This window comes from Haliotis rufescens, unplaced genomic scaffold, assembly GCF_023055435.1.
Source record: "Haliotis rufescens isolate VD_foot unplaced genomic scaffold, xgHalRufe1.0.p SCAF_13, whole genome shotgun sequence".
NCBI lineage: Eukaryota > Metazoa > Mollusca > Gastropoda > Lepetellida > Haliotidae > Haliotis > Haliotis rufescens.
This window is the reverse complement of record NW_025963813.1, coordinates 8108542-8126044: the sequence shown is the minus strand read 5'-3', so window position 1 is coordinate 8126044 and position 17503 is coordinate 8108542. Positions and strand designations below refer to the sequence as shown.

General features: G+C 41.9%; 1 long non-coding RNA gene across 1 annotated transcript; it reads left to right on the top strand.

Annotated features, from left to right (window-relative positions):
* The first annotated feature begins 1433 nt into the window (after positions 1–1433).
* LOC125378787 lies at positions 1434–3640 on the top strand. Its single transcript, XR_007220497.1, has 3 exons — positions 1434–1591; positions 3326–3350; positions 3398–3640. It is a non-coding gene; the product is annotated as an uncharacterized LOC125378787 (long non-coding RNA).
* Positions 3641–17503: the final 13863 nt, after the last annotated feature.

The window sequence follows — 17503 nt, the reverse complement described above, 5'->3', positions numbered from 1 at the left end:
CTAAGATCGCTTTGTGCAAGTGGGCCCTGGACCTGCCGTGTCCTTTGTCTGGTTTTATTAGCAATTGCATCAAGGTTGCTTCTGCCTTTGCATGACAGAACGAAGGAACTACACTGGGGTTTAAGTGAGGGGATTGAACAATGGCACCGATGGCCCAGTCGTCTGAGGCACCGCAAGTTGCTGTGCAGGATTGCGTCCCTTGGGTACACCCTTAACCAATGAGGGTAGGTTCGAATCCCGGTTCGCACCGATTGTTTCCCCAAAGCGGTAAACGCTTCAGGCTTTCCTCCCACATTTAACTGACACGCCATGGTATAACTGGAATAATGTTGAGAGCCGTGGTAAAAACAGGGTACTCAAAGATTGAAAGTTTGTAGCTGCAAAGAAAATGTTGTGACATGTTGACCTGTATTTGCAGTAATGCGTGGCTACATGACCTCCAGAGACCTCCCCCCCCAGATCATCAAGATACGTCCTGAAGGATGATGTCAAGGTATTTTTCAAGTAGTCTGAAATGGAAGTCGCCAGGTTGAAACGAGTTCCTTAAAGCTCGAGAAAGCTGCTTTCTCATTGGCTGACATCGACTTCTTGTTTTTCGTTTGTGGTTGGTCAAAGTTCGGGAAAGGTCGTTCTGACGTAACCGGTAATGGGATGTCCTCAGGTCTTTGTTTAGCAATAACGAGAAGTAAGATCTGATTTTAATGATATTGGGTTTCTCTTTGTCTCCAGGGCATACATCCTCAATAAGCCAGTGTACTGTATATCTTCGTTCTGTGTTTCCAGGACCCGTCCGCCACCATAGCTTCATTTCTACTTTAATTTCATTTTCTTTGGTTGATGATTTCAAGCTTATTATTTATCGAGAGAACATAACAATGATTTATTTGGACCTACTCAGAAGCTGGTACTAGTACCTAGCAGCCACACACACACACACACACACACACGTACATGCACGTCGCTATATAAGTGCAATAATCTTGGACGCGACGTTAAACCCAATTTCACCTCACCCCAGAAGCTGGTATTTGACCGCAAATTAAGATATTTAAAACGTTCACAATTATGTCAGTGTGTGTTAGTACGGCTTTAATGGTTGGTTTTACGTTATTGAATGATATGTTAATATATCCTAGGCCCCACAGGCAACTGTACATCTTGTGAAATCCTGAGGGGAAGTGTTTTATCTTGCTTCTTCACTGGAAGAAAACTGAAATATTATCAACCATTTCATGTTTCAACACTTTCTTTGAACCTTTGGAAACTTTTATGTTCTTGAAAAAAGATTCTTAAGGGCAGTGTGATTTATCAGTGCCTTTGTGGCCCAGGTCTTGCACAAGTTTGTGATTTTATGAGATATAAATACAGTGACAGCTCAATAGGAAGAGGTCACTGAAGGTTTATAATTTTAGTAAGAAAAGATGATGCAGTGTGCCTGTTGACTGATGCTGTGTTTCTGCAGGGGAGACTGCTGTACTGTCAGCCCCATCCCTGTCTGGATGCTGCACACTCCCAAGCCACACCCACCCTGGAGGAAGGCGGAATCACCCACCCTGGGCGGCAGGGGAGTGAGGGGGATCTCAAGCTGAAGGTGACAGTCCACATGTGGCTCTTATCATCTTGTCAGCCTTCGAAATTCGTGTCAGTGCGCCACCTGAATCTAAAACAATGTGCGGAGGACAAGTAAAAATGCAATGATGGTAGTCCTCATAGACTAGCAGCATTTGAGAGCAAAAATTCTGAACCAGTTCTCGATGCTTCAAATACTGTAACAAATGTTACTAATTGGAACTGAATAAAACGGAGAGAAAATAAAAACATTGTAAACAGTTTTGTCTGGTTCAAGGACTAATACAAACTCGGAGGACTAGTGAAAAGAACGAATTTCTAAGGCTGACTGTACTGAGTATTCTGAAGTTGGTCAAAGTCAGATCATTGAAATAACTATCTCAAGGTGATGTGACAGTAACCGGTTTCTCTCAATCTCATTAAAATCAGATGTAAGTTCTCGCTTCCGCTAAACAAAGAACGACCTTTCATCCACCAATCAAAGCGTCGCTTACCAGATCATGAAAGTGACAGTAGGAATGTGTTTTCTAATCATGCAACCTCGAAAACGGTAAAACGGGGTATTCCGAACGAGTCGTTTGTTCAGTTTTCAAAATTTTAATGGAGAACTGTGTCAAGGTATTTTTCAAGTAGTCTAAAATAGAAGTTGCCAGGTTGAAACGAGTTCCTTAAAGCTCGAGAAAGCTGCTTTCTCATTGGCTGATATCGACTTCTTGTTTTTCGTTTGTGGTTGGTCAAAGTTCGGGAAAGGTCGTTCTGACGTAACCGGTAATGGGATGTCCTCAGATCTTTGTTTAGCGAAGAGAGAACTTAGATCTGATTTTATTAAGATTGTTCTGACGTGACCCGTAATGGGATGTCATCAGATCTTTGTTTAGCAATAACGAGAAGTAAGATCTGATTTTAATGAGATTTCTCTTTGTCTCCAGTGCATACATCCTCAATAAGCCAGTGTACTGTATATCTTCGTTCTGTGTTTCCAGGACCCGTCCGCCACCATAGCTTCATTTCTACTTTAATTTCATTTTCTTTGGTTGATGATTTCAAGCTTATTATTTAGCGAGAGAAACTTTATGCTTAGTGATAAGAGATTGCTGGTGATGTCACTTCCAAAACAAAGCCATGGTCATGATAGAATTGAGGTAGAATACTCTGGATAACCGAGGCTACAGTGCATGCAGTTGGCAGTATGCAGGCTGTAGCGAACCAGGTTGTCGGGTAGCCTAGTGGTTAAAGCGTTCGCTCGTCACAACGAAAACCTGGGTTCGAATCCCTACATGGGTACAATGTGTGATGCCCATTTCTGGTGTCCCCCGCCATGATATTGCTGGAATATTGCTAAAAGCTGCGTAAAACCATACTCACTCACTCTGGCGAACCTTTGATATTTATTGATAATTGCTTTGATAGTTCGTTATGATGAAACTTTTAAGACATGGATTATGTTTTATAACCAATGCACACAAACACTAGTTTCCATGCAAACAACATAGAAGAAAGAGTGTTTTAGATCATCTCTGATACACATGAAAAATAACTTCAGTCGAACCTTGTTGTGTTGAACCTTCTGGTCCCTGCGAATTCCTGTCCAACAGGATGTGTCAAATTCCAGGTTGTCTTGAACTCCTTTGGGAGGCCCAAGTATCAGAATTAAACATCAAATGTGCAAGCTGATTACTGTTTGCTTTGTCTGATATGAATGGAGACACAAACTTTTATTGGATTCATAATGCAACACCAATATTTGTTTTTTCAGGCCAAAATGTCTGCCCACTCGAAAGGTACACATGGAGTGTCCAAGTACGTCTGCACGGAGCGGCACCAGAAGGTGTCTGCGGAGTCGTCACTAAACCTCTTGAATAGTTTAAAGCAGCTTAAACCAAACGCGCTCATTGTGTTGATGGGTTTCATTATAGTGGCAAACATCTGACAGGCATCTTTTGTCCTTACAGGCGGTAGAGTTGCCCCCAGGCCTACCAGAAACCTTGGAAAGGCCTGGAAAGTTCTGTCAAGACCACTGATCACTGGTTTGCCTGTTACGGAGTTGACAATGTTTACTGCACTGTGTTATTGCCGACTTTTGCATTAAACATTCACTCAATCACTGTTAAACTTACTCATTTGTAAGTTGGCAGTGAAGATCCGGGGTAGAATATGTCTTCAGCCAACCCATGCTTGCCGTAAGAGGCGACTAACGGGATCAGGTGGTCGGTGCATGTCATCGTATCCCAATTGCGTGGATCGATTCTCATGATGTCAATCACTGGATTGTCTGGTCCAGACTCGATTATTTACAGACCGCGGTCATGTAGCTGGAATATTGCTGAGTGTGGCGTTAAACAACAAACAAACAAACAAACATTAATAAGTTATTGCCCAATTTGATTAAGGGGTATCTACCAGTAATATAGTTGACTCTGTGGCGTAATAGGGCACTGGTGGGGACTGGAAAAATTAAACCGGGGTAGAATAGGTCTTCAGCAACCCATGCTTGCCGTAAAAGGTGACTGCTTGTCATACGAGGCGACTAACGGATCGGGTGGTCAGGCTAGCTGACTTGGTTGATGCATGTCATTGTATCCCAAATGCGTGGATCGATACTCATGATGTCAATGACTGACAGACCGCCATCATGTAGCTGAGTGCGACGTTGAACAAAACTGGTAGTGCTTAATCACATCTTGTACAGTGTTGCTTGTGAAATTGTAAATATGGGAAATAAACCAGAGAAGCTTGCTGGTTTGACACGTCCTGTTTTGCAAGTGAATCGAGGCAAGATGTACTGCTGAAACAGGTTCCATGCTGTGATAAAGCTGGTGAAAGACCGCAAAAGCAATTTACAAGCTAGCAATCAATTCACTCACTGGAAAAATAAGAAAGCTATTATATGGAAGAGAATTTATTTGCAACTGCCAGAACCTTTTTTAAAAAAAGGCACTGAAAACATTTCTCAAAATTTTCAATCCAAGGTGGTATTTTACTGCAGCTTCAATTTACAAGGATTTATAAGTTTCATATCTTATTTAGCCTACAAAACAAGTATTGGTTATATATGTAATTTTGATAATTTCTTCTTCATAATATTTTGAGTTTCTTCTTGTGAATCGAAATGACCACATGATTGAAAGTACTTCAAATACATTTCCACTGTCGAAATCTGCATATCTAGAAGCCATAAATCAAACAGTTACTGGCCCATTTGATTGTTGTCTCCTGTAAAAGTCGTGACACAAATTGTTATTTAAGTTATTCACTATCTTTAGTTTCTCCAGATGCTAAGTGACATGTATGTCCAGCTCACATCAAGGCACAACAAACATACCACATTGATCTTCTTCATGCATGTCTGTCACTTTCACTGTCCGAACTGTCAGTGATGCTCACATCAGCAATATCTACATCTGAATCATCGGGGTTGGCCGTCAGTTGCTCAGTATCAAACTAAACAATTGATAGTAGATGGAACCTAACTTCCGGCCATGTCCTTCTGGTGCATATTGAACAGGAGTTGGTGTGTGATACAAAGCTTGTGTTTGTCCTTTTGACCATCAAAGCCAACTTAGAGAGGCATGACGTCTGACCATGGACAATGTTTACCGTCCTGGTACCGGCTGGATCATGCACATACAGTGGCTACTGTTGGCTACCATAACACGGGTTCTATGAGGAAGTGTCCGGTGTCACAACCGTCACCAGAGAACCGTCCCGTGAAGATTCTGGGTTAGACTTGGTCTTCAGAAACCCATGCTTGTTGCAAGAGGCTACTGACGGGATCGGGTGGTCAGGCTCTCTGACTTGGTTGATGCATGTCATCGATGCTCATAATGTCAATCACTGGATTATCTGGTCAAGAAAAGATTATTTACCGACCTCCGCTATATAGCTAGAAAATGGCTGAGTGCAGCGCTAAACAAACAAAAAAAACAACCCAGAGAACCGTCGGTAACAAGACCATGGGCTTACACTTGATCAACAAGGTAACAGAATGGTACAAGACGGTACAGGAGGAGCGGTATCTACCCAAGCCATGGTTCACCAGTGTCCAACAGACTGAATGTCAGGGGCAAGTCACCATGGACAACAGCAGCTACCATGGGACTATGACAGATCAGACTACAAGTCAGACATCAAGATGGATGCATGGGCAAGACACCATGGACAACATTTGTGTACCGGGGCACAAGTCAAGGGCAAGTCACCATGGACAACTCTGGCTACTGGGGGACAAGGATAGACCGGACTACAAGTCAGACATCAAGATGGATGCATGGGCAAGACACCATGGACAACATTTGTGTACCGGGGCACAAGTCAAGGGCAAGTCACCATGGACAACTGTGGCTACTGGGGGTCAAGGATAGACCCCGACTACAAGTCAGGGGCAAGTTGCCACAGACAACAGTTGCCACTTGGGGTCAAGGATAGACCGGACTACAAGTCAGACATCAAGATGGATGAATGTCTTGACTGAGTTTCAACCATTAGACAACTTCACCCAGCTACAGGATTGCTTGCCTGTTAACAGACAGATTTAGTGAGCGAGTTGGGTTTAACGCAGCTTTGAACAGTATTCCAGTTAAATCACAGCGTGTCAGCTTGATGTGGGAGGAAAACCCAAAGTGATGCAGGTCTCAGACATTTACCACTTTGGTGAAACCCACGAACACAGTATGGTGCTAAATCGGGGCGAACCGGGATTCGAACCCTGAACAGTGAATTGCAGCACCTCAGGACAACTTGGCCATCATTTAACGCCGCTTTTAACACTATTCCAGTTATATCACGGCGTGTCAGCTTAATGTGGGAGGAAAGCCCGAAGTGATGCAGGTCTCAAACATTTACCGCTTCTGTGAAACCCACGAGCACGGGTACGGTGCTGACAAACCTAGAAACATAATCGGGGAGAACCGGGATTCGAACCCACAACCATAGGTTTCTGGCGTGCCCAAGGGACGCAATTCTGCACAGCGAATCGCGGCGCCTTAGACGACTGGGCCACCCGTGCCCCCTGATGGATACAGGAAACAGCCTCATCAACACAAAGCGCTACATCGACAATACTGCAGCAGCTTTTGTAGTTGGCAAAGATGTGTCAAGTACTACCGTCTGTACACACTTTCACAGGGTGCGACTACACAGCTGCATTCATCAGAAAGGGAAAGTGTCAACCTTGCAAATGGTCCGGTCATCGGAAGCCTTCTCATCTACGTTTAAGTGTCTGGGGTTGTCCCAGATACCATCAGAAAACGTTTCTTGAATTGAGAAGATTGTGTGCAGCTTATATTCCAGACCGGAGATATCAGACATAAATGACATTTGATTTAGTATTTTTAAACAGAAGTACAACAAATTGTGCTCAACCGGACAAGATTCGAGGGTATGACCCATGTGTTTCCACCATCAGAGAGAACATTGGTGGAAATGATCAAACAAACTCTGTGTAAACACCAACTCCTGTTCAATATGCACCAGAAGGACGTGGCCGGAAGTAAGTAGATGGAACCTACCAATTGTTTAGTTTGATGGTGATCCAATGCCAAGCTGCATCACTGAGCAACTGAAGACTATCCCTGATGACAGAGATGTAGATAATGACAATGTAAGGATAAGAGACAGGTCTTACCAGTTTCTGTGTCACGTTCACTGTCTGAAGATCAATGTAATACGTCCGTCCTGCCGTGAAGATGTGAGCTTAAATAACTTAACTAACAATTAGTGTCAAACTAAACAACATGACTTGTACAGCAGACAACAATCAAATGGGCCAGTAACTGTTTGATTTATGGCTTCTACATATGCAGATTTCGACAGTGGAAATATATGTGAAGTACTTACAATTGTGGTCATTTCGATTCACAAAAAGAAACCAAAAATATTGTGAAGAAGAAATTAATTATCATAGTTACATATATAACCAATACGTGTTTTGTAGGCCAAATATGAAACTTCTTCCTCCTAGAAAGTGCTATAATTATTGTAAATTGAAGCTGCAGTAAAATACCACCTTGGATTGAAATTTTTGAGAAATGTTTTTGTGCTCTTTTTATAGATTCTAAAATATTTTAACTGACAACCCATTCACACAAGATTCTTATCTTAGGAGCTTTAATTACCCATCAAAAACAATCAATTGTTACTATCAAAGCGATTACCGTTATCCATTAAGAACAACCAACGTCAACTGATAATAAACCAATTGTCAATGTAATCATCCATGAAGGACAATCATTCTGTCAACTATTTACAAAGGTTGAGCCGAAGCCATTGACAAAATAGGAGCTCCCAGAGTCCTCAGCCAATAGGACAAGCCAGATTTTCTGGGGACAATGGCCCAATTTGAAATTTGCTGAACAGAGTTGAATTCCTCAGTGGTTCCGAACCCCATGTCTTTAGTGCACCTCACTCATGATACTTTGGTCTGGCCTAACTGTTTTCCTCACAACCATCAACAATGAAATAGTGAGTGTACTTGGTTTTATGCTGCTCTAAACCAATTAATTCTCAATGTGATTACCCACCAATGACAACAAATGGTTGATGTCAATGAGTGAGTGAGTTTGATTTTACGCCGCTTTTAGCAATATTCCAGCAATATCACGGCGGGGGACACCAGAAATGGGCTTCACACATTGTACCCATGTCGGGAATCGAACCCGGGTCTTCGGCGTGACGAGCGAACGCTTTAACCACTAGGCTACCCGACCGCCCCCTGATGTCAATGAAGTGATCATCAACCATCAACGATATAATAGTTTGTGAGTGAGTTTGGTTTCACGCCACTTTGAAAGTTATATGGTCTTGGATGTTTACCACTTCAATTAAACCCACAAGCACAGGTAAGGTGCTGACAAACTAAGAAACAATCAAGGTGAACCGGGATTTGAACCCACAATCACTTGGCTTGTCCAACAGTGAGTGAGTGAGTGAGTGAGTTGGGCTTAACACCGCTTTGAACAATATTCCAGTTATATCACGGTGTGTCAGCTTACTGTACGCCGCTTTTAGCAATATTCCGGCAATATCACAGCGGGGGACACAAGAAATGGGCTTCACACATTGTATCTATGTCGGGAATCAAACTCTGGTCTTTGGCATGACGAGTTAACGCTTTAACCACTAGGCTACCCGGCCGCCCCTTCTTCCAATGTAAACAACATGCTGCAAAAAAATCAAATCCTGCAATACTAGTACATGTATACACTTACAGTCGAACCCTGTTGTCTTGAACACCTAGGGACGATAGAAATAAGATGGCTTACCCAGTTCTCTAAGACACATTCAACTTAACCAATGGCCACCTGCACAGTAGATAGTAACATTATACCACATGATGGCCACCTGCACAGTAGATGGCAACATTATACCACATGATGGCCACCTGCACAGTAGATAGTAACATTATACCAAATGATGGCCACCTGCACAGTAGATAGTAAAATTATACAACATGATGGCCACCTGCACAGTAGATAGTAACATTATACCAAATGATGGTCACCTGCACAGTAGATAGTAAAATTATACAACATGATGGCCACCTGCACAGTAGATAGTAACATTATACCAAATGATGGCCACCTGCACAGTAGATAGTAACATTATACCACATGATGGCCACCTGCACAGTAGATGGTAACATTATACCACATGATGGCCACCTGCACAGTAGATAGTAACATTATACCACATGATGGCCATCTGCACAGAAGACAGTAGCATTATACCACATGATGGCCACATGCACTGTAGATAGTAGCATTATACCACAAGATGGCCACATGCACTGTAGATAGTAACATTATACCACATGATGGCCACCTGCACAGTAGATAGTAAAATTATACCACATGATGGTCACCTGCACAGTAGATAGTAACATTATACCACATGATGGCCACCTGCACAGTAGATAGTAACATTATACCACATGATGGCCACCTGCACAGTAGATAGTAACATTATACCACATGACGGCCATCTGCACAGAAGACAGTAGCATTATACCACATGATGGCCACATGCACTGTAGATAGTAACATTATACCACATGATGGCCATCTGCACAGTAGATAGTAACATTATACCACATGATGGTCACCTGCACAGTAGATAGTAACATTATACCACATGATGGCCACCTGCACAGTAGATAGTAACATTATACCACATGATGGCCACCTGCAAAGTATAGATAGTAACATTATACCACATGATGGCCACCTGCACAGTAGATAGTAACATTATACCACATGATGGCCACCTGCACAGTAGATAGTAACATTATACCACATGATGGCCACCTGCACAATAGATAGTAACATTATACCAAATGATGGCCACCTGCACAGTAGATAGTAAAATTATACAACATGATGGCCACCTGCACAGTAGATAGTAACATTATACCACAAGATGGCCACCTGCACAGTAGATAGTAACATTATACCACATGATGGCCACCTGCACAGTAGATAGTAACATTATACCACATGATGGCCACCTGCACAGTAGATAGTAACATTATACCACATGATGGCCACCTGCAAAGTATAGATAGTAACATTATACCACATGATGGCCATCTGCACAGTAGATAGTAACATTATACCACATGATGGCCACCTGCACAGTAGATAGTAACATTATACCACATGATGGCCACCTGCACAGTAGATAGTAACATTATATCACATGATGGTCACCTGCACAGTAGATAGTAACATTATACCACATGATGGCCACCTGCACAGTAGATAGTAACATTATACCACATGATGGCCACCTGCACTGTAGATAGTAACATTATACCACAAGATGGCCACCTGCACAGTAGATAGTAACATTATACCACATGATGGCCACCTGCACAGTAGATAGTAACATTATATCACATGATGGTCACCTGCACAGTAGATAGTAACATTATACCACAAGATGGCCACCTGCACTGTAGATAGTAACATTATACCACATGATGGCCACCTGCAAAGTATAGATAGTAACATTATACCACATGATGGCCATCTGCACAGTAGATAGTAACATTATACCACATGATGGCCACCTGCACAGTAGATAGTAACATTATACCACATGATGGCCACCTGCAAAGTATAGATAGTAACATTATACCACATGATGGCCACCTGCACAGTAGATAGTAACATTATACCACATGATGGCCACCTGCAAAGTATAGATAGTAACATTATACCACATGATGGCCACCTGCACAGTAGATGGCAACATTATACCACAAGATGGCCACCTGCACAGTAGATGGTAACATTATACCACATGATGGCCACCTGCACAGTAGATGGCAACAATATACCACATGATGGCCACCTGCACAGAAGATAGTAACATTATACCACATGATGGCCACCTGCACAGTAGATAGTAACATTATACCACAAGATGGCCACCTGCACAGAAGATAGTAACATTATACCACAAGATGGCCACCTGCACTGTAGATAGTAACATTATACCACATGATGGCCACCTGCACAGTAGATAGTAACATTATACCACATGATGGCCACCTGCACAGTAGATAGTAACATTATACCACATGATGGCCACCTGCACAGTAGATAGTAACATTATACCACAAGATGGCCACCTGCAAAGTATAGATAGTAACATTATACCACATGATGGCCACCTGCACAGTAGATAGTAACATTATACCACATGATGGCCACCTGCACAGTAGATAGTAACATTATATCACATGATGGTCACCTGCACAGGAGATAGTAACATTATACCACATGATGGCCACCTGCACAGTAGATAGTAACATTATACCACATGATGGCCACCTGCACTGTAGATAGTAACATTATACCACAAGATGGCCACCTGCTCAGTAGATAGTAACATTATACCACATGATGGCCACCTGCACAGTAGATAGTAACATTATATCACATGATGGTCACCTGCACAGTAGATAGTAACATTATACCACAAGATGGCCACCTGCACTGTAGATAGTAACATTATACCACATGATGGCCACCTGCAAAGTATAGATAGTAACATTATACCACATGATGGCCATCTGCACAGTAGATAGTAACATTATACCACATGATGGCCACCTGCACAGTAGATAGTAACATTATACCAAATGATGGCCACCTGAACAGTAGATAGTTACATTATACCACATGATGGTCACCTGCACAGTAGATAGTAACATTATACCATATGATGGCCACCTGCACAGTAGATAGTAACATTATACCAAATGATGGCCACCTGAACAGTAGATAGTAACATTATACCACATGATGGCCACCTGCACAGTAGATAGTAACATTATACCATATGATGCCCACCTGCACAGTAGATAGTAACATTATACCAAATGATGGCCACCTGCACAGTAGATAGTAACATTATACCACATGATGGCCACCTGCACAGGAAATAGTAACATTTCCAATATACTGTTTTAATTAGTGATATGTTAGAAAAAACAGTCCCCCACCAAACTTCCTCTTACTTATTCTTACAAAAAAGAAATAAAAGTGGAATCTGCATATTTTAATTGTGGTAATTGATTAATCATTTTTACATCTAATTATTCACCTGCGCCTCTTATGTTCTAGGAAATATTTATTACCATGATCCATGATGGATAGCCTAAAAGACGACAGACAAATGCATAAATTTTCCTGATAGTGATAATGTATCTCACAAAATTCGTGACTACATCCTTTTACCAAAATATTTATTACATATATTGCAGTAAAAACTCACCATTATGATGAAAATTATTTACAATGAATTTGATAATTTAGAAAACTAAATGTTGCACTAAACTTCAGTGGTTTATGACTGTGTACCTCTCATGATCATGATAAGAAGGAATTTCTAAATATTATTTCAAATGACAGGGAAATGATATTTGGTAATTTTAAGTTAGCATTGCATTTTTCCAGTGATTGATGTTGATGTGGAAAATTTTGGTTTGTGCCAGCAAATATCGAAGCAAGAATGGTCATACAATTGTTATTTTTTAACATTAATCACCATAACCCCGGAATATCAGTCTTTAGCAAAGGTGAGGTGAAATGGGGTTTAACGTCGCGTCCAAGATTATTGCACTTATATAGCGACGTGCATGTACATGTAGTGTGTGTGTTTGTGTGACTGCTTGTACTAGTCCAGACTGATGCCGATTTATAGTGCAAGCTCACTGAGATACCATGCCGCAGTTTAACATGAATACCCCACTCAGACACAGTATACTGACTCCGAGCCGACCAGTCCTTGTTTTAGCCCCTTAATGCCGAGCGCAAGACAGGTTAACAACAAGTACCATCTTTTAACGCTTTGGTATGACGCGGCCGGGGAACGAATCCCGGACCTTCCGCTCTCCGGGCGGACGCTCTACCACTAGACCACGGAGGCGGTCAGACTTTAGTAGAATGGATCCATATATGGACTGTGTCTATGTCTTCATTCCTGGTTTAAATTACCTCATAAATGTTATTGTAGCTGTTACTCTGCAGCGTGATTGTCAGTGGCAGGTGCATATCGATTGTATTATTTCAAAAGTTAGTCTAATGATCAACTGTTTAAGAAGCTTGAAATACCGTCTTCAAAGGAATAGCCTCCAAACTTTATATAACTCATTCATGTTACCAATATTTGATTATGGTGATTACATCTGGAATAATTGTACTAAGAACAAAGAAATACTGTTAGAAAAACTTCCTTTAGATGCATTAAGAACCATATGTGGATCTGTCAGAGGAGTGTCTCATTCCAAAATCTATAATGAAACAGGTTCTTCATCTCTGAGCATCTCAAACTCATAAAATGTGTCTTTAAAAAAATGTTTTATAAAAGAACGCCGGATTAGCTTTCAGATGTACTTCCGTGTCCCCCAGTTCCACGTTGGGTACAAGGTCCTCCGACATAATCCAAATTCCACTTTGTCGCACAGAAACGAACCAAAAAAATCATATAGCATCTGCATCGCGAATATGTTGGATGGCACTCTTCGATGGAAAGACTATTTGTGTTTATTTCATAAAAAACGCTTATCATAAAGGAATGTCGACCACATCTTCCAAACATGGAACTAGAGTTAATCAGATTCTCAGTGTGAACTTCGAATTGGTTGCCAAAATAAACACAAATTTAATCGTTTTATTTTTACATCTGAACACGAAGCTGTGAATTTTACTACGAAGACAGTTTTAATTATCTTTTGCAGTTTTCAAATTTCAGCCAACTTTTTTTTTTCAATATGAAATACCGTATAATAACTATATTGTTCGATAACTCAGATTTGCCAGTTGCATTAAGTTTAAAGATATTGAATCTGTTCATGATTATTTTACCCAAACCAATCGCTTTAGAAATTCACAAGTGTTACATGGTTATACAACACGATTACGTTGTGTAAATTATGTTTTTGCCTAAGTCGGGCTGTTACTATCTAACAAGTGTATGCTATTATAACTGTCTATAGTGTGTTATTTTGAACATTGTATCAATCCCATGTGTACTGGGGGTGTCTTCAAATAGAAATTATGTCTGTTGACCAATCCATATTATTCATGGAAATACAATATTGTTAAAACTATTTTATTGATGCCTACTTGGGAGTCCCAAAGTTTAAGCTTTAGATCACGAGCATACTGCAGAATGAAATTGCGATAATGGTTCCCGACAGCTGCTTCAGGTTCCTCGTTGGCTTTTGACTCAACATTAGTGTTACAATGGGCAGTAGCAATAGTGTCATGTGGTTCTAAAAATCGCCAGAATTTTTTTATGATTTTCACTATATGATTTTCACTTGCAATGTTTACCGAGACAAATGTGTATTGACTTTTAGTGTGTTTGAAAGAGTATATAGCGAGAGATAAATGACACGACTCACATCACATACATTGTGGCTCCAGTACAATGCGACCTTTCTTACTTCGTGGTGATGCTGCTTAGGCCAGAGTCATTTACTTACTTGTGTTACAGAGAGCTCGTCTCTCGCTCCTGGAGCACATGTCACAACTCGTAAATCTCCCTAGCAGCCCTAGCAGCCTACACGCATCCCCTTCTCAGCCCCAGCAGCCTACACGCATCCCCTTCTCAGCCCCAGCAGCCTACACGCATCCTCTTCTCAGCCCCAGCAGCCTACACGCATCCCCTTCTCAGCCCTAGCAGCCTACACGCATCCCCTTCTCAGCCCTAGCAGCCTACACGCATCCCCTTCTCAGCCCCAGCAGCCTACCCTCATCCCCTTCTCAGCCCCAGCAGCCTTCACTGAATAAGACAATTTAATTTTCCAAGGAATACCAGAAATGCCAAGAGAAGACACTTGAGATCTGATTATGAAATTTGTGAAGGAGCTCAAGTGTTACACCGATTGTACACAGGACCGGCCCACGACTCTCCACAAGACCTCGTACGACTGTCGCCAGGTTCGCCACCCTGGACGCACGCTGACGAGTCCTGACTAGCACCAGGGCTTCAGTGAGGATGATTTTACACCCTTTTTAGCAATATTCCAGCAAAATCACGGCGGGGGACAACAGAAATAGGCTTTACACATTGTACCCGTTTCGGGAATCGAACCCGGGCCTTAGACGTGACGAGCGAACGCTTTAACCACTAGGCTACCCGACCGCTTCAGAGATACACGGTTTGGAAGCAGTGAACAATGCCCACCAGAAATGGTGCATCGACAGAAATGTTTACGTTCCATTTAAGGAAGCAAGAAGACAAGGGAAGCAACTCTAACCACGGACAAACTGTTTCTAAACGACAGGTGATGTTACCCCGTAAATCATTCCAAAGACAAACCAATGCCAACACGATCTGAGTAGAGACAACCAGATAAGCGGGACCAGAACAGCGACTAGCCATGCACGGACGTCAGTCACTGTGTGACACAATTCACAGGGACAGTAGCCCTCAAACACGAACACCATGTGATTTGCTAACTGCATCAGTAACCTCATAATGATAATTTTAACCGCCTCTGTATTATTGTTTGTGGTCTAAATTATTCGTACAAGAATATTGTGAGCTATTCTAGAAATATAACAGCTTGTTCTTTGCTGTCGTACCTGACTTGCCTGACAACTGTATAAGGATCTATACCGAAACGTCGCATTATACTATACAATAAAGAAGTTGTCATCCATAGTTTGTTTTGTTTGTTTGTTTGTTTGTTGTTTAACGCCGCACTCAGCAATATTCCAGCTAAATGACGGCGGTCTGTAAATAATCGAGTCTGGACCAGACAATCCAGTGATGGACATCATGAGCATCGATCCACGCAATTGGGATACGATGACATGCATTAACCAAGTCAGCGAGCCTGACCACCAGATCCCGTTAGTCGCCTCTTACGACAAGCATAGTCGCCTTTTACGTCAAGCATGGGTTGCTGATGACCTATTCTACCCCGGATCTTCGCGGGTCTAAATCTGATGATAACACAATTACCCGTCATTGTTACATCTGCACGGTGGGAAACCATCTTCTGTTAAGACCTATTCCCATCCATCTGTATTGGTTTTTAGACATTGAAAAATACAAAGCATGACTTCTAGAAAGCTTCTAGGGATTAACAGAATCAGAAAAATGGAGAATGACAATGTGTTGAGGGTACAGTAAACTACGGTTATAACGAACTCAAAGGGACCACTAATTTTAATCCGTTATAACCGTAGTTCGTTAAAAGCATATATACAACAAATGTCAGGGACTAAAAATAAGTTCGTTATATCGGTCAGTTCGTTACAAGCGTGTTCGTTATAAACGTAGTTTACTGTAATAATCAATGTCCCAGCACTGGTTTCGGTTTGTCATTGATTTAACTGAATAGAAAGGCTTATCCGACATAAGTCACGTTCATTGGACAAGCCACTGAATACTGTAACATGGGACCTGGTACAGAAATGTTTGAGATATCGTGTTATCCTCGGAGTGCATTAAAAAGGATGATATCTTTCATTTCAAATTTACTAAAACGAGGAACTCGTTCTTAATTTTGTCTGTAATGCCTTTGTTGTTTGGAACAAATTATCAAAGAGACCCACAGATGTTGAAAGCTACGTATGATGAACACTTCAATCTGACAAGTCTGTTGCTAAACAACAAGAGCTATAACCCAATACTGCGCCCAGTAGTGAATTCCAGTACTACTGTTGAAGTGGATATTGTCATTAATCTGCTGAGTGTTTTCAAAGTTGAAGAGCCTGATCAGATCCTTATCTTGAATATAGTCCTTGACATATCCTTGACATATGAGATCCTGCAATGGGACTCAGCTTTGTTTGTTGTTTAACGCCGCACTCAGCAATATTCCAGCTATATGACGGCGGTCTGTAAATAATCGAGTCTGGACCAGACAATCCACTGATTAACATCATGAGCATCGATCCATGCAGTTGTGATACAATGACATGCATCAAGCAAGTCAGCGAGCTGCGATGGTAGGACATATCAGCCGAATGGGGATTGGCTGTTGGAAAGTTCAAACATCATCACAGATGATGAGTTGGTTGAAGGAAAAAGTGTCAGTGTCGTTACCATGGAGATACATCTTGTTCGCAAGCAGACATTCTGTATCCTGAGTCGATCCTGCCAATCGTCGTCCTGTCCTTTCTCAACCCGTTGGTGTTCCTGATTCCAGTGGCCGCTGGGGAGCAGCTGTCCGTTTCCATCACCATGCTTCTGTCCTTCACTATGTTTCTGGGGGCACGGGTGGCCCAGTCGTCTAAGGCGCCGCGATTGGCTGTGCAGAGTTGCGTCCCTTGGCCACACAAGAAACCTATGGTTGTGGGTTCGAATCCCGGTTCGTCCCGATTATGTTTCTAGGTTTGTCAGCACCATACCCCTGCTCGTGGGTTTCACCAAAGTGGTAAACGTCTGAGACCTACATCACTTCGGGCATTCC